Source organism: Leucopleurus acutus, assembly GCF_964270905.1.
Source record: "Leucopleurus acutus genome assembly, chromosome: 21".
Taxonomy (NCBI): domain Eukaryota; kingdom Metazoa; phylum Chordata; class Mammalia; order Artiodactyla; family Delphinidae; genus Leucopleurus; species Leucopleurus acutus.
The window spans coordinates 1,755,416-1,781,981 of NC_139163.1; the positions used below are offsets into that span (position 1 = coordinate 1,755,416).

A 26,566-nucleotide genomic window follows, 5' to 3' on the forward strand; every position below is an offset into this window, starting at 1 on the left:
CTTTCTTCCTCTCTCTCTCTGTTTCTCTTTCTCTTTAAGGACAAAAATAATGAATTTTCCAAGCTGAAGTACTGAAACACACATTTTTTTCAGACTGGAAACGTAAGAAAATCAGTTCTTAATACTGCAGATTTCTTATAGTGTGCAAATCCCTACATCTAAAAATATTAAGAATGTTGCCATCAGACTTATAAGCACCTTATTTCTCCTGCAAATTTTAATGTACATTTATCTACATTAAAGAACTTACTTTATGCCATTACTTCACATTGGCACAGGCATATATAAACATTATCTGACAACAAATAAATTATCCTCGTGCCTTTTCTACTTTCCATTGATTGTCTCGCTCCTGGTCCAGGGCCATGAATCTAGGGCTATTTATTAGTTCTCACTGATCGATTGACTCAGTTACTTAAAGGCTACATCTTGCTAGTTGTTGCTTTTCAAGTCAAGTAATTATAACTTGATTTTGTAAATGCGGCTTTAAAAGTAGAGAAAGAGAAAAACCTTTTTTTTTTTTTTCATAAAAAGACTCAAGTTTTGAAAAGGTACAATTCAATATAATTACAGCAGGCGATTACAAAATGCCTACCTCATGAATCTGAATAGATTACCTATAATCACATTAATGTGGTTGTAGCCTAGATTTATAAAGCACAGTTGATGAAGATTTAACATGCCTTCTCACACCAAACCAAGCACGGTCTATCTTTTTAAAAACAGAAACAGGAATACATGCCGCTGTAACTTCACTCTCCATTTTCCGCTTCAGTCAGGTTGGACATCATTAAGGTTTCCTAGGCAGGGGATATTATTGTCTCAGGCTGCAGGCTGTTAAAGACTTCTTTCTAGAGCAGCGTCACACCCGGTGACTGCTGGGAGGGGGTTATGACTGCAAGTTTCAGCTCTCATCACTTTAGGTCTAACAGGACAACTAACAGGTCAGGTGGGATGTTCTGGAATGTAATTTTAAAAATTGCTTTAAGTACTCCTGACCAAAAGCCATTAACCTTCATACATCTCTACCAGAAAAGCAGAAAAAGCTCTTCTGAGGCTCGGCCGTGCTGTGCCAGGCAAGTGCCCCAGCCCTTGGTGGCAGGTGGCTGGATCTGTGGTAATGAGAGAGATGCCCATTGCGGATGATCAAATTTTGCAGAGTAGCAACTGAGAGACGAACGTGATTTAAAAGGCAAGCATATATTTGTTTGCGTGCTTTAATTTTCAACAAATGAAATTCGAGTTTTCTAATTTAACTGGCTGGTATAATACAAAGATTCAACGGTTTGGGTATTTTTGTGTGTGTGTCACGCTCTTCAATGATCTCAGTTTATGAAGTAAACAGCTCTGGCTGCAATTTCAGAAGTAAGCATAAGTATTTCAACAAATGTGAACGTGAGATTTAGTGTAAGTGAATATGCTATGTAATCTGCATACCTGCTCATATTCTGTCGTAAAAATTTCTGTTTACATTTTACAGACGTGAAAATCCGTATCTTGTTACAAAGTACCTAGGAGGTGTAATTATCCTCTTTACACTTTCTTAAAGTCCCCTAAATACGATGAAGAAACCACCCCCATCAGATTTGCTGCTGTTCTTAGCTCAAGTCACCGTGTGGCTCAATGTTCTAAATTAATTCACAGCAATCACATCATAGATGGAGACGTGGTAACCTTTAATGATTACTAACAAAGGAAAGATTTAATTCAAGCACATGTGGAACAGAACACAGATAAAATGTCCAATTACATGGAAATTCAGAAGTATTGCTAATTTTTCTTGATATAGCAACGTGAATAATAATCTCAAATTTTAAAGAGGCAGTGTTCTAACTAAAGCAATTTATAGACTGAATATTTTGTGTAAAAACACAATGTAGACCTCCAAATTATCCGTTATGATTTACATTTAAAATACTGGTGTGATCCTCAGTCTTTTGAATTGAACCTACTGCCTAACATAAGCTCCTTTAATTAGCTAAGTAGATTTGCAGCCTCTCTTTTATTGGGTGGATTCCAATTTTACATCAGTTGGAACACTGCCTGTATCTAAAATCATTTGAAATAGCTGAGTTAGTCTCAAAAATATTAATAGGTACTCTAAAACTGCATGTATTACTATTACTGCCTAATGCTACACATGGTCTCTAATACCTTGTGAACAATTAATGAATATTCATAAAACTGAATTGACACCAATAAACATGAATAGTGTCATCTATAAAATACACTGGCTAATCATTAACATTAGAATCCATGTTTTTATCACAAACTACATTGATACATTATTTTATTTTTTTGAAAGTCAAACAAACTTTAGAACTATACCCTCAGGGTAATCTCTTAATATTTAGTATAGATATGTATAAACCCTAATGAAAGACAGTTCCACTTAATATGATGAAAGGAATTTCACATTTAGTTTTCATATTCCAAGTCTACTGTGAATTTCAGGTTAAGAAATCAGAAGCAGCAAGATTAGATGCCATGAGGCTGATACCCAAATACTCTAGTTCACTGAAATTCATAGAGCTTCAGTTTTTATATACGCTCCTAAATTCTTGTTACTATGGTGGCCTATTTAACTGGTTCATTAAATATTTCAACTCCAGTCTAGAAGATCTCCTTTTCAAAAGAAATCAGCATGTATGTATATAGCCCTTACTATATATATTTTTATGTAAAAAAGTACAGGTCATTCATGAACTCAAAGGTGAATTTTACTCTAAATGTATGTTAGCCAGATGCGTGTTTGATTCAGAACAATTTATAACCCCGTTCCAAAGAAGTTCTAATATTTTACTTTTAAAGAGCTGTGCTAAAATGTTCTGATTTTATTAGGTGTGATGGTTATAAGTTAGGTATCACCCTTCTGCTTAATTTTAAAGACAGTGGCTCAAAAATGTAAATGAGGACTTTCAAGATAAACATAAGGGTTAATATTCAAGCTTGGCCAGTGTCTCCCAATACCTAGACTATACCTGCTCTTACAAAATGAGGGGAGGAAACACCCATTATTATGTTTTATCTACTATCCCTTTCAGCGTTCCCTTCAAGCCTATCCTAACGAATACCCGTAATTCTCTAATTTTTTTTTAAGTCAAATGTGCTCAGGTCACATGGTGTTAAGGAAATGTCACCTGAGTTCTCTTTTGGGGATTCTTAAGGCCAAGAACACGTAAGTTGTGAGAAATCCTCCAATGAAAACCCAAAACAAACAACAACGAAGAAGCAAAGAGAAAAACCCCTAAAACTAGCTATATTCTATTTTTACCAAATGATTTCCAAATTTTTGAACAGATCTAATATCTGTCTATTAGCAGTCTGATACCTGGGGCAATACCGTTCTATAAAATAATTTTTCAAAATTCCCCAACCAGTTTCCAAGGCTCTTCAGAACTTACTTCATATTTCATGAATGAGGTTCATTTTTATTTATTCTTTCTGATGTCACCAGAACCTATACCCCAATTATTTTTCACGTGGTTTGTGGAAATACCCTTTCCTACCTTTCTGCTTCAGTTTTGCAGCCCTCAAATTCATCTCACCAGCACACGTCCAGCTGCATGTTTGTAAAGCAGTATTTCGCATAGTTACTTCATTGCAAAGACTCTTATATGTATAAACACAAGCTCAGATTCTCAAATTTACAATTCTAGACATCTGCAATGCAGCCCATTCTTGTACTTTAGTCCACCAGTTACCACGTGAAGCCCTGTTCTAGTTCCCTGACCACGCTGAACGCAACTTTCTGGCTTACGCACCTTTGCTCATTCTGCCATGTTTCCTAGGATGTGCCCTTCATTCTGATCCATGTAACCAGGTCTGCATCTCTTCTTCAGATTCTCTCTATCCAAAGAAGCCTCACCAATCATATTAGTTTAAGGTGCTGGCTCCTTCCATGCCATTCTATTAGACCTAAACAACTTTACTACTCTTAATTGTTACCCTGAATCATCGGTGGGCATCCCTGTCTACTGTTATCTCTTTATTTGTATGCCTTTATTCCACAAACAAATTTGCCTCCTGGAGGCCAGGAACGTAAGTTTAATTGTGTTTTTGCAGCGGGAGAGCCTCTAACCTTGTACCTTCCAGCAGTCACTCAATACGCACTGCAGCTTATACTCTCCATGTATTTATCAATCACTTATCCTTGAAGCGTTCACCAAATATCTAGTGCCTACTCGCTGCCGAGTCCAAGGCTTGGCACATTTTATTAAGCGTGGCCAGAAGGTCTCAAACTCTAGCGTTCTGTTCATCTCGCTGCAGCGTATGGGTGTAGACTGCTGTTGAACGACGGAAGAAGAGGTGATAGCAAGCAGTGAAGTATTTTGGAGGGATGAGGGCCACAGTCATGGGAGAAGCTACACAGAGAAGATCACGGTGGCGGCCTTCAGCCTGTGCACAGACAGCGTGGATCACAAAGTGTCCAATTCTCTGTTAACGGCACTATTAGCAATGACCGAATGACACCAACTTCTCAGCTAGTGAGATGAGGAATTCGGATTAAAGTCTGTCACAAAGCATGCTATAATTCTATAACCGCTTAATATTTTTCAAAGGATTTTACATGTATTATTTAATCAGATTTTATATTAGCATCAATAAATCAGAAGGACCTGGCACATCTGGTTGGTCCGATCTTCAGTTAAGCAGCGACGCCTCAGTGAAGAACCTGAAATATGACCCCACTATAATTAGACTGTCCTTACAGTGCTGGCCTCCTCTGAGCAACTTCATAGAGACCCACTGTTGCGTCTTAACTCCTTCAAGCACAAGGTTATCATCTATTTAGTCTATGAAAGCAGTACCCTACTGAACAGAAAGCGGGTAAACTAAAGACTTGTTGCAGGTTCCCGAGATCCCCACTTTGTATCGTAGGGACCCACGGGACCAGCCTCTGAGAGCTATACCTTTCAACAGATCGAGATGACATTTAAAAATCAGTTCTTTGTGTTATGCCGTGCTTCTAGAACAATAGGAACGTTCCTCCAACAATACAGGCTAGAACAATTGTGTGTGTTTCTTTAAAGGTAATAATAATACGAAAGCAGAGCTGGGAGTTGGCGACTTTAGTTTACAAACACCAGTTTACTGAAGCTGCTTCATATGAATAACTAAGTTCCAAAATGAGTCAAACAGAAATGGAATGCTGAACAATTAAGACTCTCTCCCCATAAGCCCATCTCTATCATTTTAGTAAAGGCTACTGGGAAAACCCTTACTGAATAACTAATTCTAAATTATATTCGATGAAAACAAATTAATGTAATAATTTTCTTTCTGAAATTAATTTAAATCTCTGTGGATGCTGCAACAAATTTAGTCTTTACTATGCATACAAAAAGTTATGAAAAGCCTTATTGCACTCACTGCTTTAGGCAAAGATTCATTGTTTCACAGTCGCTGGTAATGGCCATTATTTCCATTTAGCAAACTTGCTTTAATCAATCAGTTTTGCCTATCTGGCTCAAATCTTTAAAATTACTCTGTATTTTGTCCATATATATAGCACACTTGGCAAAAATGCTATTGGTACAATGTGTACTGTTTCCAAAAGGCTCTATTTTGTTTCTAGAAATCCTCCCCCATGTATATTTTTCTCCACTTTTATTCTTGCCATTGAATTCAAACACAGGAAATACAATCTTCATGCACATTATAAAGTTCAGATGCTGCTTTTAGTTGATTATTTAAGTGCGAAATGAATCTTCTGCACTTACAAATGGGGTTATTTAAGTGACGACTCACTTTTGCTTTAGAAATGTTTCAAATTTATGTCTGAACATCTACACTAAAATTACCCTTTTCTTCTTGTTAATCAAAATCATGCTATTAGTAGGACTTAAAAATATATTCAACTCAAAAGCACGTTAGCCATGCCTTAAAAAAAATAAATCCATTCATAGTTAATCTAACAGCTATACATATTAACTCCATAAAATACTGAATACAGAAAAAATTAATTGAAAAGTCACAAATATTTTTGATGGTGTGAGGGAAAACAACATTTAGAAATTAATAAATTAGAATGTTAGAAAAATCTATTGGCAGATGCCTGGTGGTCAGGACAGTGGCCCAAACAGGCATGTGTCCTGTCAATTCATAACCAGGATGGGGCCCTAGAGCCAGGGGAGAGGAAAAGAGAGTCCCACGTAACTCAGCAATCTCAGGGCAGTTTGTGTAACCGCAAGTCAAGTCCTTCAGGTTGCCTCGATCTCTGTTTATAAGAACCTGGAGTGTTCTACCAAGAAGACCACAGATGAGCCCAACTCCAGATCAAAATAAGCCCACGGATGCCCTTAATCAGTGTCCTGACTACTACTGTGCCTGTCCCCTCCCGGCAGGGAGCTCCCCGGGGCTTCCATTAACTGAAGACCCCCAACTGGGAAATTCTTCCCAGACTCTAAAAGCATTTCTCAGGGGACTGGCCTCTGCCCAGAGGTGAAGTCTCTGCTGCACTGTCCTGTACAGGCAGGTGCTGAAAACCTGCCAGGCTCAGGGAGTACTGAGAAGTCTCCAATGAAAGGCGACTGATCCTCTACTGCGATTTTCACCTTTGCCTTTTGCCACTGACACAGGCAGATCTCCACCGAGCGTGGGTGCAAGAAAACGTGTGCCACCAGCACTGCTCACTCGGCCTTCCAACCTCCTTCCTTGATGATCTACAGACACAGAAGCCCTGGCTGTGGGCCGGGACAAGGCTGAAGCCCCGAAGCCTCTTTCAAGGCCCAAAAGAAGCAACCACTGTGACACAGTCAAACAGGGGGTAATGAAGGTGTGAGGACTTTGCAGGGACCCTGAAGCCTGAACAATCTCCTCACTCCCCACTGTGTGCTGCTACCTATTTCATTTCCTAATGCTGTTCTCTCCTCCCTCCCTCCCTTCTTCCCTCCCTTCTCTCCCTCTCTGCCTCCCTCCCTCCCTCCCTCCCCACCGCTCTTTCTTCCTTTGCCATTGAGGCTCTTTTATATTTAGCCTCCCCTTTTTTCCTTCCTGGCTCCGCTCATTAAAAACTACCACTGTGCACTGAGTTTGTGTAGGTCCACTGTGTCAACAAAAAGGAAGAAAAATGCCTGGCTTCTGCCCTGACCCCATAATGAGCAGGGAAAAATGTACGTAGTATTCTAAGCATCTAGTTTTCCTAAGAGAATAATTTAAGCATGAAATCCGTATGAGCAGGAAATTCAAAACAAAATTAAATCTTTTGTTAAAATAGAAACATAGGGTTGGAGGGTCAAAAACTGAGTGAGTCATTGGAAAACCCTATACGCACGTGTTTTATAGTTTGTAAAATTTAATAACAATAAATTAAACAAATCTATGTCATTTATCTTTTTATTGGTGATAATCAACACTGTACAACTACTTTCCATTTGGTAGGCCTTACTCATAGGGCATTTTTCTAGATCTAGCCCACAATATAAACACACTCCTCACAAAGCAGTTTACCTTGTGTTAGAAGGTGTGCACAAAGGCTCTCCTTTTCTGTGTGTGCGAGAACTTCATCTAAATGTTCAGTACTGGGCTATGTGACTTTACTGTTAAAGGTCTCTAAACATGTGCCGTAATTCAGAACTTAGCGTAGCTTGCAGCTCATATACTGAAATAGAAGTGCGAGCTTATTGATACAGAGAAAAGGGGCGGGGGACAGATGATCACAAGTGTTATGTACTTGATCTGATTTTCATTTTACGTCAGGGAAATCTGGATAGAGAAAGACCAGCATATTTTATTTACTCTAGTTTTGATTACTTTCCTCAGTTTCCTGCACATTAATGGAGTGAAACTACCCAACCTGGTCCTACTCCCTGGGTACTAATGGTAGTATCAGAACGGGGCCGGGTTTCTGGGAGGCACTCACCTTCCCAAACCTCAGCTTCATTTTCTACAGCATTTTCTACTCTTTCATCTGCTTAGAGAGCTGTTTACAAGTAAACGAGGGTGGGATGTGTGTGCTTTGACAAAACAGTGCTACAAAACAGCATATTCTTCCTAGTTAATTGTAGCTTACTTAGATAAATGGCATCATGTCACTGGATTTACAGTTTGTGAATGAAATAAATACTGATATCTTGTGATTTTCTTAGTGACATGGCAAATATCTGGAAGTAATCTTCAGATACATTTGGAAAAAAAGTAATAAGTTCCCGAATCTGAAAGAAGAAGATGCAGTTTAAATACACTGTCTGATCATCACCGTAGAAGAACTTAATTTCCACACATGCTGTAGTCCCTCTGCCAAAGCAACAGACGGGCTTTTCATCATCATCATCATCTTTTAGGTAATTCATGAAATGTTTTGTCAATGGTATAGTGGTAATAATTTAGCCAACTGAAATATATGTGATACAGTTTAGTAAATATAAAATATATATAATTTTCTTCTTATGTGTTAGATTCTGCGTATCTTAGGAAAAAATCATTGCATTATATATATTTCATATTCTTCCATGGAATTTTTCTAACTTTTTAAGATGACATAATATAACCAAAGGACAAATACTCTATGTAGCATCCCCAAACCATACTTTATGGCACGGCTTTGAAGACATTGTCTTAGTGGTATGTTAACTGTTCCATCAGTGTGAGAGGGGCACCGGAAAGAGCTAGGAGCATCCACTCAGCCCATTACAGAGGCACGGTGACCAGAGAGAAGGAATCACTGGCTGGATGTGTCAGTTATAATATCACAAAGAATCCAAGAGTCTAGAGGATGGCAAGGGAGTATTTAATAAGGATGGTACATTGCCTTAGTCAACCTTGATTAACTCTGGAAGATTATTTTAAACATACTGAAATGATAAACTCTTAAGGCTGATTTATAAAAGTTTTCATAGTCATCTTGGTCTTTAGCCAGATGGGAAGTTGGATTTTAAAAAAAAAAAAAAGGAACTGTAAAGAACTCAAGCAAGAAATAATCACACTTTAAATATGGAAAGTCATGCTGCAAGGTGCATCGTGCTTCCAGCAGCGTGCAAACGCTGGGATTCTGATAAAGACGAAGACAGTAGCAGGCCCTCTCTCTTCCCCAAGAGACACTTTACATCCATCAGACTCTCAAAGCGATTGATGAGAAGTAATATCCCTGCTAACAATCAGTTCTAAAGTCATTCCTACCTATGAAATGAACCAATTTACAACTCTGTATATCTCAGTAATGACTATGTGCTTATTTAAACATAAAATCTATAAAACACACGCACAGAGACAAGCAATTCAGCAGCATTAAAGCTATAGGAATTGCTAGAGGCAGTCGATGAAGTAATGCTGAATCTGATCCCATTTTTATTCAGGTAAATATTGTACCCATTTGTCTGTGAACTACTTTTTTTCCATGCTCTTTCAATTATTTCTCAGTGAAAGAGGACAAATCCCTTTGCTTTAGACCTTTGCTTTAATGGCAGCGTTAATTTGAATTCTCAGACCATTGGTGGCCTCGTGTTAGCGTTTATTAGGCAGTAATACATACACAGTCACTTCATCAACTGCAATTAATATTCTCTGTGTATTTAATTAGATTTGAGAAGAAGAGGAAAATCAGGTAACAGTGTTAGATTTACTCCAAAAATAAATCCAAACATGGCCTAGATTAAATGTGGATAGGGAATAAATTGATGATTGCGTGCACTGTGGAGATGTGGAATCATTTAAAAAGGTTTGGTCGCGAAAACTGCATTTCCAGACTCACAACTTCATACGACACCATGTAAAGCCCCAATTCTGGAGGGGTTCTTTTAACTGTAGATTATTACAGTTTTACTTACTATAGACATTTAGGTAAACAGCCCACTGAGACAACCAGAGGACGTTCTCATGGATTTCATGAATACACATGAAAAAAATTGCCAAACAGGGAAGCTATGATACAGAATCTGCGACATCACAATGGATCATACTTTAGTAATACATCACTCAAACCACTGGCTTGAAAAGATAACTTCTTATGTGGATGTACCCCCTTTGTTACCTGAAATGTTACAAACATGGTTTTCAAGCAACAGCGGCCCAGGCCAAGTTCTAGAGGTTGCTCAGAGGTCCCCAGCCACTTAAGACAGTGTTCGTGTTGAAGGGTAAAATTAATCAATTAAATGCTATTAGATCTCATATAAAATACCTCCAACTTCTCATTAAGTGCCGTCAAAGCAAAAAATAAAACTTCCTTTCCTCGGTTTTCCCTCTGAGGTATCAGTTTGCTAATGCAGATGTTACAGACTCAGCTCCAGAGAGAGGAGTTTTCCTATCTCCCCATCACAGGTTTTCCATAGGATGGGCCTCCTGTGTGGGTGTATTTCCACTGAAAATTTTCTTTCCTGTATATGAAACCTCATGGCTGAATTTGGTCACCCAAGCTGGGTTTTGTTTTCATTGACAGTTAATCGTCATAAAAATAATATCTTACGTGGTATTTCCTTTTGTACCTTATAATCCTATTTTCTGGGAGAAGAGGTCAAAATTATTTCAAGGAACTCATTAATAGAACAACAGGTATATGGGAGCCTCTGTCTTATTTCTTTTTAAGCTCAAACAGTCCATTTATTAGCCGAATACTGACAGTTTATACTATTTCAAACTGTTTCCCAAAGTACTGCTGCTAATACTACTGATACAACTACTACTTCTGTGATTTCCACAAATAATAAAAAGATTCTTTAACTGAGAGCTTAAGAGTAATAAGCACTATTCAGAATATTTATACAGACTAGAATCCTCACAACAATTCTATGACGTCAGTACTATTATCACCTCCGTTTTACAGACGACAAAATGAAAACAAGCGTTAAGCCACTTGTACACAGCTAGCAACTGGCCAAGCATTTGAACCAAGGCATTCTCCCTCCGCACTGACATGTTTCATCTCTAGGCTACCTCTGCATATATAACACAAGAATAAATTGTTCAGGTAAACAGAAATAGAACAATTTCTTCAAATAGTGAAATATAATTTATGATTGAAAAAATATAATACTTTTCAAATATTAAATATCAAAAAACAACATAATATTTAAAAGTAGGTTATATGTGACAACTGACATCTTTTTACATAAAAACTGTAAAAAGCAGCTGGGGCGCAAAGACATGAAATTATTTTCTTAGTTTCCAGTAATTAGTAGAAAGAACGAAGAGAGAATGCTTACTCTCAGAGGCTGATTTCCCCTCCCTGAATTATATCACTATTACTAAGATGTTCCAGAAAAGTTAATTCATCTCCAGCAAGTTTTGATCGTATGTGAGGAGCAGCCTCTAGATGACTCTCAGGGACCCCTGCCTCCTGGCACTCATGCCTTTATGGAATCTCCTCCCTTAAGAGTATGGGCTAGATTCACACACTCACTTCTAATGAGTGAAATGCGGGATAGCACTTCTGAGATTAGGTTACGGAAAGACCATGGCTTCCATACTGGTGCCCTTTCTCTCTCTTTCTATCCCTTTATCAATCAGTCCTCACTCTGGAGGAAGCCAGCTACTATATTGTGATGAGCCACATGGAGAGACCCACACGGCAAGAAACGCTCTCTACCCACGAGTGAGAACCTGGAGACAGTCAACAGGCACACGGAAGCGCTTGGAAGAGGATCCCCTACTCAAGCCTGAAAATGACCGCAGCCCCAAGCAACGCTTTGATTGCAGCCTCAAGAGGAGTCAGCCTGAATCACAGTCAGGCGTTCAGATTCCTGGCCCACAGAAACTAAGTTCTGCAGGGTTTTTGTTTTTTGGTTTTTTTTAAGCAGTAACACAGAACATATTTTAAATATATCTAGAGAGAGGCAGGCACAAATACTTAAACCCACGCAAATATACTTAAAAACACATACCTTCAAAGACAAAATTCTATTATACTTGAGTTAATGAAATTGTCTTTATTCCAAGTTATGTCAACTCATGACAAATCAGACCAAAAAAATAAATTTTGTTTAAAAATGAGGTCTAATTAAGAGTTAATAGACAAAAGTTATTCTTCAAGGAGATGGAGAAGTAGTTAAAGAGGTTCCAGTTTTTCAACACAGAGATGGCCAAGTTTCTTCCCAAATGTAAGAATTCATTCTTCCACTTCCACATTCAGAAATTAGCCAAACCCATGTTCCTGTCTTTATGAAAATACAGCCACAGTTTAAGAAGTATCTTTTGTACTATTAAAAATATGCTGTAATCTTTTCATATAATAAATGGGATGTAACTATATTGCATTGGCAAATGTATTTTGAAAGTGATTCGTTGCTCCCCTCAAAAAAATTAATCTCTAATAATTTGCACTGTTAATATCTCCTTGTTACTTTTATAAATACAGCATCTTTTTTGAGTTCAAAAACAAAATTGTAAAGTGGATCTCTGTAAAGTGAATGAATTCTGAAATTCGTAAGTATTTGTTCAATCCTTAACCATTTCTTATGACACTTGTAGAGTTATCAACAGACTATGGGTTTCAGCCCTAAGTACTGTCTTCAAAAAATAAATGCAAAGTAATAAAAAAGCTTTTAAAAAAGAGAAGTCCAAATCACAGTGGAAGTTTTTACCAGTATCAAGTCCAATCACATTTCAGAGGAAATGCTAAGTATTTATCCACAGAATTTAAATGTGACTTTTCAGGAGCCTTTATGGTAATGTTCAATAGCTGTTCTATAGGGTGAAGCTGTGAGAAAATCCAGTTGTGATCGAACAGCGCCCACTGGGCACATTCAAAGAGAGGGAAAGGATGATTGGGAAGAAAGAGTCTGTGCATTGCTTTTAAAGTTTCAAAGCTGAAAGAAAACTGCAGTGTACACTTTACATAGCACATATTTTCCCCAAATTCATCAATCTCATTTTCATCTGTTCTTAAAAACACATCTCTTCATCCGATGACGGGCACTTAGGTTGTTTCCATCTCCGGGCTATTGTAAATAGAGCTGCAATGAACATTTTGGTACATGACTCTTTTTGAATTTTGGTTTTCTCAGGGTATATGCCCCGTAGTGGGATAGATGTGGCACATATATACAATGGAATATTACTCAGCCATAAAAAGAAACGAAATTGAGCTATTTGTAATGAGGTGGATAGACCTAGAGTCTGTCATACAGAGTGAAGTAAGTCAGAAAGAAAAAGACAAATACCGTATGCTAACACATATATATGGAATTTAAGAAAAAAAATGTCATGAAGAACCTAGGGGTAAAGCAGGAATAAAGACGCAGACCTCCTAGAGAACGGACTTGAGGTTATGGGGAGGGGGAAGGGTGAGCTGTGACAGGGCGAGAGAGAGTCATGGGCATATACACACTAACAAACGTAGTAAGGTAGATAGCTAGTGGGAAGCAGCCACATGGCACAGGGATATTGGCTCGGTGCTTTGTGACAGCCTGGAGGGGTGGGATAGGGAGGGTGGGAGGGAGGGAGACGCAACAGGGAAGACATATGGGAACATATGTTTATGTATGACTGATTCACTTTGTTATAAAGCAGAAACTAACACACCATTGTAAAGCAATTATACCCCAATAAAGATGTTAAAAAAAAAAAAAAAAAACACACATCTCATTTTCTTCCTAGAGGCCATAACTCCTACTGAGAGAAGCACTACATAGGGAAACGCTAAGAATGAGAAGCAATTCAGCTTTCACAGTTATAACCGCAGAAACACTTGACTAAAGGCAGGTTTTACGCAGATGCATTTTCTTCCATTTTACTTTCTTATTCACCAATATACTCATTACCTGACATTAATTTTTTAAGTTCCTTTAATGCCTTCATATTTATGTCATGATTCTTCCAAGTATTTGAAGTAAGCAAAACAGGAAAAAATGAGAACTTCCCGTGTCAATCTTCATTTGCGTTGAATGAGTACCGTTCTTGAGGTTAGTGCTATTGTTATCAGTGGTACATTAGTATGTCCTGATTTGTGCTCGGGATTGTAATAACGAAAAATTTAAAACTTATAGAAAATAGTAAATGGAAGTTAAAAAAAAAATCACCGCCAATGGATATCTCGAATGCCAACTTGGGAAAAGACCATGGTAGTATTAGTATTGCCTTAAAAGGTAGATCAACAGCACTGACAAAGGAGGAAACTGCAGAATGGTTACGGTGGAGAGAAACATGGCCGGTCAGTCCCTCCTTCTGGTATGAAAAATTAGTTCAGCATTTCCTCCCTATTATTCTTGAACAAAGATATTAGATACAAAATATATTGATACATATATATATATATTACATATAAAAATATATATATTTTTAGAAATCAGGCTTACTTTTGTTTTCCCCTTTAAATGACACCGCTGGTATCTGTGTAGTTTAACAGATGTGATAGAACAATGTCGGTACATCGACATTTTGTAGTGACCCTACTCTAGTCTAGGGTCTGGCATTTGCAAGAGGGCAGGCAGGGATCCGACTGCAGTTTGTGGTACAGCAAACTGGCCCTGCATGAGCCATTTCAACACCACAGACACTAAGAACGGTTCTCACTGCACATGTATTTGGTTCTTTAAGTTTACCTTATAGGCCGATAATTAGTAAATATTTAAAATGGAAATGACTACTATTTCTTATGATCACCTTTCAGGTCACCTTATATAGATAGAAGGAAGAGGTAAGAGCAATATAGCAACCGGAGTGATTAAAGGGTATTAAACCTCAGATTAGTAGGCATTCAAATGCAGAAAGAATAATTTTTTAATGCTTCTTAAATTTGCATATAACATTATCAATATGAAGACCAAAAAACACATAAAATAAGGTAAATACATTTACATATATATATATATATACTATGAGAAAATGCATAAATTTTAATATGGGACATGTAAATATGTATGCAAGAGTATTTAGACCTGGAATGAGTAAAAAACTAAAATTTTCTTGAACTGTTTAAAAAACAGTCCTGTTAGCATCTTTCAAACCAGCTATTTTGATAACCAACCAGATTTTTAACAATGACTACTTTGGAAGGTAACAACAAAGGGATTTACTTAGCTTGCAGTTCAATATTTAATTCTAAAATCTTGTCAGCTGAGAAGTGGTGTCTTGCCTTAAGAAGAGTAAGAGGGATGATTTCATTATTGGATGTTTTGACTGTGCTACCATGATGTTGTTATTCTTTAAATATGTCCTTCTTAGGACAGGAGAAGCTATATTTTAAGCTTCCCCTAAACTTTTCTTTACTTTTAGTAAGAAGTAGTACTTACAAGTAAAAAGTTAGACAACATTCGCCCATCAAAGGATTTTTTGAAATTAAAATTCACTGATCCATGACTTCTTCAGGGCCTTACATTACATCTCTGCAAGATATCTGAGAATCTTTTAGAAGTATCGCACATACTTATTCTTCTAACAGGCTGCTTGATGACTTGCAGTCTCATCACAGAATGCCACGATTCTAAGTTGGTAATAAGAGCAGATGGTCCTAATTATGTAAGTAACTTGCAGTAAGCATGCAAGGGAATTCAGAATATTGTGTGTGCGTGCATGCATGAGTGTGTATGCGAAAAACAGTATGGAAAACCAGAGAGAGAGAGAGAGAGAGAGATGCAATAAATACACACACGATGTATACCTACTCTATAGTATTTCCTGTACAACAAATCCTTCCAGTTTGAAATATATTGAAGAGAGCAGTATGCTCTGTAATGTAGGAATAGACTGCAAAAATAATTTCTTAACCTTTGTGCTTCCCTGTTTGGACGGTGTTCTGATGTCTTCGAGCGTCACATCAAAAGAAGGGAGAAGTGTTATTCACATTCATTCTACAGCTAACTATTTGCCATTTTAGGAATTGCCAAAGTGTCACACATTTAATATACATTTCCATTTCCCAATTTTGTAGAACTGACAACACTATAACCTTTTGAAATTAACTTTGACCCAAAGATTCTTTCCTTGCAAAAGCTACTGTCAATACCGATTGCAATGAATATATTAAATTGTATTCAATCCCTGGATTTGAAACTAAAATCACACAGAAATGTACGCTACATACTCATTCTAGCAGCACAAAAAGATTTCAAAGACTGACATACTTCAATTAAAGCAAATGAGTAGACATAAAATTGTAGAATGCCACATCCCTCCATAATTATGCACTTAACAGTCTGAGTTCAGTTTTGCCTACTTAAACTCTGTTCCTGTGAGTAGTATCCCATAATGCCCAGTACAATGAGATTATTCAAATCTGTAACAGGTGAATCAAGCACTGGAGAAGCTGAATAAAATAACATTCAAATTATAATTTATGCATATTTAAAAGAGCTTAAGGTGTATTAAGGTGTAAGGTATAAACTACAATAAACGTTAATAAATTATTAATGGTGCATTCTGACAATAATTAAAGATGGGCTTGATTCAAATAGAATTCCTGCAGGGGAAAACATGCACATTTTATTTTATGATTTAAATTCTGCAGAGAGCACAGTTTGATATGCAACACTTCAGAGAATTACAAGCTCTAGAAACAATCAAGTTTCATTTAAATGATAAAAATTAATACAGATGTTATTTTAAATTAAATTTGAAGCACTTTTATAGGCAGAAAAAATGATTATGGAAATTATGAACCTTAAAATACTTGTAATCCACCAAAGATGATGTTTTAAATTGCAATCAACCTGTCATAGTAATTTTCCTCTTTAAAAATATATGTTAAGAGAGTAATTTTGGTTCAGAAAGTCAGTTTGCAGCTCTTTGTCATCTTTATTCCCAAATTAAAACTTGTAAGATTGATGATTTACGGGTCAAAATGTGAAGGTTCACAAAAATACGAAAAGTCTTTTGTGAAGCATTAAAGCAACACAGCTGAATAAAAGTTAAGGAAAAGATGGTTACGCCTCAGAAAGCAAATAGGTGGCAAAAAGCAGGAAGATTAAAAACACACTCATACCAATGGCAAACTGACATTTTCCACCCGTACAGAACATCTCACTGTTATCATAGACTTGATGTGGAAAAGTATTTATTTACCAAATGGAATATGTACAAATTCTGTTTTCTTAAGACACCTAACACAGAGCAGTGAACAGGTGAATATACCTTAAAATACCCTTTGAGTTGGCTCTGGCTTTATTAAAACTGAAGGAAAAACAAAGCCATACCCATCGGAAAGTGCATTGTGGCCACGAGGGAAAACCTGTGGACCTTTGGTGGGATGAGAGTCCGACAGGTCACGTCATGAAATCCTGTGGCCTCCATTCTCCAACACCAGGCAATAAAAAACCTCATGTTCCTTGCAAACTCCCAGCAGCTGAACCTGAATGAGGAGCCCGAAATTTAGCATGGGGAAAACTAAACACTGTTGTTCAGCCAGATTTTCACTGAGTGGTTTTGGAAACGGTGGATAAATTGTGCATACGCCAAAGGTATTTCCAGACATTAGGCAGCCTTCACAGTAAAGGATGCTTTAACCTCTACCCCAAACCTCACTGTTTTATACTTTAAATTTATTTGAAGTTATCTTTAAGTACTAAGACATACCATATGCGGGATGTTTAATATCTAGGCCCAGAACGTCATGGCTCCAGGAGCAAATGCTCTGAAATGCAATGCCAGTTTGAGATGATGTTTTAGCACGCAAGCCATTATGCCTCATTTAACTTTCCTTAAATCCCTGAAATAGATGAGCAATAACACAGTGATAGTCTTGAATAATTTATTATGTATGGTATCACATAATGAATTTGAAGGCTCAACCCCAAATTCCTGGTTGTGTGATTATTGGCCATTTTTGGATGTTTGTTAGATAATAAAATGCATTTCATTAAATAGATTTCCTCTGAAGTAACTGCATACATCTATATTTACGTAAGTCCACTGAAATGTACTTTTTCAAAAGGTTTTTAAGGATCTATTCTTCCTGTAGTGTTCTGAATTTTCTGTCTCTGTAGAATGGTAAAAGGTAATCTGGAGATGCAGAAACAGAATGCATTATTCCTGTCCTGCCCCTTGGTTCAACAGAACCATTTTTTTCTTTTTCTTTTTTTTTTTTAAGATTCTGTATATATGTGTTGGCATACGGTATTTGTTTTTCTCTTTCTGACTTACTTCACTCTGTATGACAGACATAGCACAGGGAGATCAGCTCGGTGCTTTGTGACCACCTAGAGGGGTGGGATAGGGAGGGTGCGAGGGAGACGCAAGAGGGAGGGGATATACGTATAAGCATAGCTGATTCACTTCGTTATACAGCAGAAACTAGCACACCATTGTAAAGCAATTATACTCCAATAAAGATGTTTAAAAAAAAAAAGAGAGAGAATACATTACGTAAGTATTACTTTATTCTCATATCATGCTTAATGTTTGCAAGGTAGGGTCGTAGGTATACAGTAATAGTATCAATGTAGAAATAGTAGGTAAACAGGCTTTGTGTCATTGTCAGTGACTCAGTTTATAGTTACAGAATATTAAGGGAGAAACTCGAATATAAAGTCACTGCTCAGCCATAAGAAAAGACTAAATCTTCCCATTTGCAATAACACGGATGGACCTGGAGGGCGTCATACTTGGTGAGGTAAGTCAGAGAAAGACAAGTACTGTATGTTTCCACTTATATGTGAAAAATTTAAAAAATAAAACAAATGAACAAATACAACAAAACAGAAACAGACTCACAGATACAAAGAACAAACTAGTGGTTATTTGAGGGAAGGGGCTGGGGAGAGGACCAAAACAGGTACGGGAATTAACAGATACAAACTACTAGGTATAAAATAAGTCACAGGGCTGTAATGTACATCATAGGGAATGTAGCCAATAGTATTTTAGAAAAACTTTATAAGGAGTATAAGCTATAAGAATATCAAGTTACCATGTTGTACACCTGAATTAATATAACACTGCAAGTCAACTACATGTCACGTAAAAAAACAGTCACTTCTCTAGCTTTATAGCACTTTGATTTCACAAGCTGTAACTCTGGGAGGGGTCTATGAATATAAAGGGGTATGTTCGAGCCGGTATATTAGGAATATGAGTTAATGCTTTGTTTACATTCGGGTCCAGCCTAAACATTTTAACTGGCCAATATACTCCTTAATCTGTCCTTAAACTTTAAAAACCTATTTAGACTCTTTAGACTTTGCTTTATACCGGTATCTGTTTTAATAAGGCTACGTAGGGTTAAAAATGTTTCAGTAATAGAATCTTTCAGTACAGAATCTGATGAAACTCACAGAAGCCAATTCTGCCATAATAATAACTCATACTAACATTCTATTTTCAGCTACTTTTGCTTAATTACAGAATGTACGTACTACCTTTGTTTAAAGACGAAAAATATTCTATTGTTGAGGGTTTAACAATATTGGGCTTAATAGCGATAACTTTATATGTATCTAAAAGTTACCTTGATTAGGAAAGACTATCGATTCTTACAACAGATAAATACTATGTTTAATTGTTAAGAAGAGAGTTCTCATTATTCACATATGTTGCACTGGTTTGTGAAACAGACATCTAAGCGTATCATTTTGATGAGTCTTTCGTCTTTAAACTATGTCATTCTTAAATAGTTGAATAACCATAAGAAATACAAATGAAATGCAACACAACTTGCTGATAGACCTCTTCCACTTAATAGAGCTTGCTTAGCACCTGGGATAAGATAAAAATTGTAAGTCTGCTACAATAGGCAAAGCCATAATAAAAAATGAGCAATTTTGGAATCAAACCAAGTTTCATCTCCCCAGGTAGAGAGATGTGGTCTGTGATCATCTGGATAACATAGTATCAGCGATCAATTAAAGCTACATGATAACTGAAAATGTTGGAATGTGGTCATTTTTTTTTAATCTAACATTTTATTCTGTCATAACTTTTTGTAATTTTTCAATAAAACCTCTATTTTAGATGTGCTCTAGATACTAAAAACTATTACGGCAAAGATCGTGTGTCATGATAAAAGTAGATAATTTACTTTTTCAGGACATCGAAATAGCACTGAATAACTTACTTCTTCACCATCTTTCTATGGCAAAGGATGCATCCTAGATTTTTGACTCACCCTTTTAACCCATCTCCCTTCTGTTTTGTTTTTTTTTTTTTTGCCATGCCACGTGGCTTGTGGGACCTTAGTTCCCCAACCAGGGATTGAACCTGGGCCAGGGCGGTGAAAGCACTGGAACACCAGGGAATTCCCAAACCGTCTCTCTTCCAGTCCTACTGTCTGAAAGGAAGAGGGCAATTCTGTGTGTGTTGGGCTCTGCACTGTAAACCAGCTCTTGGCATACGGCCTGGTCCACTAATATCTTTCAATAAACATTTATTGAATGGATAAATGAATGGAAACCAGACTCTAGTATATAAAACACAAGCCAATATTTGTTTTAAAATATCATTAACCTCCAATAAGTCCAAGAATAGGAACTATCACTTATAAGTGGCTTTTTTCACAATCATCATCAAGATTGAAATAATTTTGAACTTCCTTAGAAAAGACAAATTGACATGATGAAAAGAAAGAGTACTTTGGACTGTGAGTAGAATCCTGGATTTTCATTTTAAAAAACTATGAATATACATCTGCCTCTAAAACTCTACAGTGACACTTGATATGAATTACTCAGAATGCTTTTCGAGAAATAAAGGTATTAATTAATGTGTTGCTTTATTTGTTCAGCAAGAATTTAAGGCGGCCTCCTCTATCCTGACCCCTGGTTTTACGTATCTTCTAAACAAAAAGTGGGGTAAAGGGTGAGACACCAACTCCGTTACAATCTGCTATACTCAAGTTCCTACAATCATAAGGAAACTATCAGTCATGGACACTTCTGTTGCTGTCTTCTTAGCCTGAGGGAAGCCAGGTTAGAGCCCTATACATGGCATCACAAGTCCTGTTTTCCTGGACTTGGTGTGTTATCTGCAGATCCAACACACAGAGGACAAATTCATGTTTGCAGAAGCTAAGCTCACCAAGAAGTCAGTCAAATCAAAATCCGTGTCACACTGCTTGCTTAGTTTTAACAGGCAGTCTTATTTTGATAACTGGCTGGGGCTTCCCTGGTGGCGCAGTGGTTAAGAATCGCCTGCCAATGCAGGGGACACGGGCTCGAGCCCTGGTCTGGGAAGATGCCACATGCCACAGAGCAACTAAGCCCGTGTGCCACAACTACTGAGCCTGCGCTCTAGAGCCCGCGAGCCACAACTACTGAGCCCACGTGCCACAACTACTGAAGCCCGCGCGCCTAGAGCCCGTGCTCCGCAACAAGAGAAGCCACCACAATGAGAAGCCCGCACACCGCAATGAAGAGTAGCCCCCCGCTTGCCTCAACTAAAGAAAGCCCATGCGCAGCAACGAAAACCCAAGGCAGCCAAAAAAAAAATAAATAAATAAATGGCTGGAGCTCCATTAAAACACCATTACAAAAAAGAAAAGTTTTAGAAACCTTTGAAGTTGAAGGGTGATGATGTTTCCCTAGAATGAGACATTTTGGATGGTAATTAATACAAAGTAGTAAACAGTCTTAGAACTTCCAGCCGGTGTGATGTTGGATGAGAGACCTGTTCTCTTTGGTTAGATTAAGTCTAAGGTCTTGTAGAGATGGATGATTCTATAATTTTAATACTTCAGATTCCATTTAAATGCATGTACCAGGAAAAACCAGTGAATTGGGGTAATTGGGAACATACAACAAACCTTGACAAGTCTGACTTTAAGAGGTAAGCAGATATGCTCTGTATTTATTCTCCCATGGATTTGCCATAGAAAGTGAACCTGAATATCCTTAAAAGAAACAATTATGAACTAATGAAGTTCCACAGCTCTGTAGTCCATCCCGCTTCACCAAATCGCTAGAAGTCATGCCTGGTTGCTGTTAATCACAAACGAGGCTTCACTGAGTTCTGTGGTTTGCTCACATGCTGCTCAGGCCCATCATACACCTGAGGTGGAATTCTTCTCCAGTGCCAAAGCACTGTGCTTCACATCAATAATAAAATTACCCCGCCTAATATTAATAAAGCAGACACTGAGGAACTGGAGAAACCGCTCCCTGGAACACTGAGACCCCAAGTCGTTTAGATGTACAGCTTCTCAACTGTACCTATTTGTTATTTCAAAACACCTCAGTCTCTGCAGCAGCCCTTGAAAACACATTTATAATGAAATCCTGAGAAGGTAATTCATCAAATTGTGATGTGAATTGGAACAGGTCTTACAGTAGTTTTGTTGTGGAAAAAAGAAGTCCAAAAAGCCAAAATGAGTAGCACTTTACAGAACACACAGAAGTGGGTAATATCAAAGCAACTGTCCTGCTACAGGAATCTCCAAGGTCTTTACAACAATGACGAGTATCGGCGGACATCAGCTGAGGCCAGGGACAGTCACAACAGCACAGCTGCGAGAGCAGCCTCCTCCTGGTCTGGGCACCAAGGCATAAATAAAGTGCAGGGATTTCTGAAAGGGCTTCGTTTCTTTCTTATGTTTCATTATTTATTTAACAAATGTTCAAATGTAGACAACACATCCCTTGGCCACAATTTTCCATAGATTAGCTTTTAATTTTCAGCCAGTGGTCTTACCTACTGCGGGTCTTAATATTGAAAGTAAACAGTGATTCTGATTGGAATGAAATGTTATGGCAATATTTCATACTGGGATCACTTTCTGCAGATGTTTTCATTTTATTTTCTGTTTATTCAACCTTGCAGGGAAGCCAATATTAGTAACATACATGATATAATTCAAAACTTTATTATTTGAGAGGCTATCAAATTACACTGAAGGTTATGTTTATATAGCAAAATTGCATAGTTAATTTATGCAGAATGAAGGGAAATCATTAGCCTATATGCTTTGTGAGTTACTTGTATAACAACTGTCAATTTTTTAATGAAAATAACAGTATGGCTATATACGTGTGTGTATGAGTGTATGTGTATATATAAATACATATATGTATACATAAACTGCAAGGGAATTTAGTGTTAATCACTATATCTGGATTTATTTTAAAATCTAAGAGAACTAAAATTCTACCATTTATGGAATAAACTCATTTAGTATGATGCATGTTACTGACAGATTTATTAACATGTATAGCTGTCATATATATTCATACTATAAAAGACCTTCAAACTGCAAAATACAACTTCTATAAAAAATAATGTGCCCTATCTAAAAACGTACCAAATCCAAAATCCAACATCCCACACCGATGTGCTAAAATACAGAAGGAAAAAATCAGCATTTTAGTATTTTAGTAATAAGCACATAGACTGATTTAATGTACATATTTTGTTCTATTATGTAAATTTTTGTATGATTTTATGGAAGTGAAATCTAAATAGTTTCATGCCACTAAGAATCTTAAAAATTACCTTTTATCATTTTTGTAAAACATTTATCTAAACCAACAAGCTCTACAATAGAGAAAAATTATGCGGAAGTGTGTGTGTGAGAGACGATGAGTATGCATGAACCCACTTAGAAATACCCAAAGGAAAATTTTTGTTTAAAAGTGACACGGACTGCAAGCCTTCTACGTATCAGCGCTTCAGCGTGAAAAAATTCAGCATGAATCTTCGTTCACGTTGTTATGGTTGTATTTCAATACAGGTGCACAGGTGATCTAATTTTGTGATAACCTGTATAAAAAGATGTTTACTTTTACCCAGAAAATACAGAATATTTCTTCTCTGTTTACTGCCCACAAAAGTTAACCAACACACTGTACATATATTAGGAAAACATAGGTAAAACCTGTTCCTAATCTAGTTGAAAAGATGAGAATGTTCAGACACTGCTTTCAAACTTAACATTTGAAGCAAACCAAAAACAAAATATATTTTTTCTGTGATTAACTAGGAGTATTATTATTCACCTAAATACTTCTTTTCTCAAGACGCACAACCAGGAAGGTAACACACAATTCACACTGACTTTTTAAGGACTGCTCATTATTAAACCTATTTAGAAAAATGTGTTTTCAAGAATATGTTAAAAATAAAATAAAGCAAGGCCATTTCAGAATTCTCTACTAGGAATACAAGTAGTGAGCATTTTGTAAGTGTCTCTTTAATAGGATGATTTTCTTCCTCTCCTTTTCCTTCTCCCTCTCTTTCTTTCTTGATAGAAAACATTCAGGTGAATTTTACTCTGGAGTTCAAATATCTTTCTCCTTCTTAATAAAGAGCTAAAACAGCCTTTTGAAAAAAGAGATAAAATGTCATTTGAAACACAGGGAAATGAAAAACACACCTTCTAAATCCTTCTTCTAAGAGTACTGTTTCTTTATGAGTTTAAATTACCTTTGTCATATTTCAAACTTCATTTAGCCCACTCTGTACTTAACAACAGTCATCACTGTTTTCAAAGCACTGTTACAGCACTGTGATTAAATTTAAGAATTTTAAGGGTTATTTTCACACTTTTTCAACAGAAGCACTCAACGACATACAGGAAGCGGAACAATTCATCAACAGTCTGCGCCCATCATGATGCAGCGATTATTCCAACTCCCGCTATTTTTCCCTAGTCGATATCACCCCGATGCTGTGGTTCAGTTATATACAGAAAAAAATGCACGTCATGTCTGCCTCCATTAGCAGACCCTGCACAAAAAGGGTTACCGTTTATCTTTGTGAGATTTCTCTTAGGAGCCTTTAAAAAAGTGTGAGCATAGGCAGAAATGCATATAGCTATGATGTCTGAGTTCATATTTGTAGCAAGATTCTTTTTAATGTACCTATTAGTGGGAGCTAAACAGTTTGAATGTTGAAAGGAAGGGGCAGGTAATTGATGTATAGTTCAACAGTGGATGGAATGCAGAGCTCATTAAAGAGAATACATTTTATATAGCATCTTGAATTTCAGATAGTTCTGAAACCTTGGTGCTTAGTAACCATGCTAGTTCGAAATAAAGAATTAAAAGTGCAACATCTTTGCTCTCCTTCACATAACTCACTCACTAAACTGTGGGCAAAATGAAACTTTGAATTCAGCCTCAATCCGATACGATGATTTTATTTAAGGAAGAAATCTGACTGATTTACAATAGTTACAGATTGTAGAAGTTTTTAATAAGGGCATATTATCTCCCAAGAGGTGCAATGTTATTGCAGATTCTACGGTGCCAACCACATTCCGACTCAAACATAAAGGGAAAAAAGGACTTGTTCAAAGCTAGCCCTAGGGGGAGCAAATTGGGTTCTTGCCTAGGGCACACACGCTTTTGGAGAAGGGATGGAATTTGAACACTTGCTACAGGTATTGCTGTCCGTTTCATATAATAACCTGCGGCTGTCTGTGCCAAGCTTCCAGGAGGCTGCAAGACTTCATGCTTAGAACTGCATCAAGACAACCTGACACAAGCTGGATATAGGATGCCTCAGGGCAGCCTTGAAGCGGAGTGAAGGTTATTGTGGCTAAATGAATGAAACTAGACAGAAAAACTGTTGGCGGCGGCTTAGAGAGAGCAGGTGATTCTTGGTAGTTTCAGGCATAAAATTTTTAGGGTAAGTGGTCACACCGGCATAAGTTTAGATGACTATCAAACCTAAGCTGACTCGTCTCCCCCAGTTGCTGTATTTATTGCCACCTACGTTATGGCGATGCTAATCTATAAATGAGTCTGTTGTTTCGCTATTCATGGGTCCTAGGGCCATGCTGCCACGCGATCCAGTCCAGAGTCGATCCAATGCAGAACGTTTACAAATTATAAACCGCTGCCTGACCTTGGTCTTTAAAGACAGAGGAAGCAAAGGAAATAGACGCCATTTTTTAAAAACTGGACTGGAAATTACTACGTGAATTAATTTCACTTTTAGCATTCCAAAATAAACATATAAGAAATACGACAGATAAAAACATACTATACTAAAAGGCGCTGTGAGATATATCACCATAGGGAAATCACTAATAATCAAACAAAGAAAATGCATAGAGAACTTTCTGATTCAATGATTTACATCTTTCTGATTCAGTGATTTACATGTGAATTTTAGTTCTATAGTGCCAATTTAATAGGTTCAAGGTAACACACACGCACACACACACGCACACACGCACGCACACGCACGCACGCACACGCACACACACACACGCACACACACACGCACACAGGATATGGCACCTGATTCTCTATCCCATAGCTCGGAGACCAGGCTCTTGTAAACTTGGAGGGGGAACTGTCCGTGGGCTTATGCACAGTTGAGGGGCTTGTAACGCTGTCTTGAAAGGAATTTTGAAACTACACACTCACATATCCCAGAAACGCACAGAATTCTCTCTCTAACATGGGTGGAGAAATGCATTCTGGGAGCCGACAGCTGCGCAGCATGGCAGCTGGAGGAGAGCTCTTCTCCCTGGAGCTAAGGCACAGATTTGTGTGCTTCTGGAAGAAAATGCGAGAGGGGGATGAAAGACACACTACTGTACCCGATCTGGAAGGACTGAGCTCTTTCAGGGCTCAAGGGATAAACCTACTATATTGTTCTGTTTTGTTTTTTCAGCTTTTTTACAGCTGCATCATCGGTAGATCAGGAATACGGAGTCGACGGTTTCCTGGTTCCCTCTACCACCTCTACCGCATAATGCCCCTTTCTAATTATTATGGCCAAATGGAGGTAAAGATATTGCAGTTACAAAGTAAACCAGATAAAA

General features: G+C 37.5%; 1 long non-coding RNA gene across 1 annotated transcript in view; it reads right to left on the reverse strand.

Annotated features, from left to right (window-relative positions):
* The window catches only part of LOC309977642, a 918,540-nt gene that overhangs the window by 92,277 nt on the left and 799,697 nt on the right, over nucleotides 1–26,566 (reverse strand). The window lies entirely within an intron of this gene.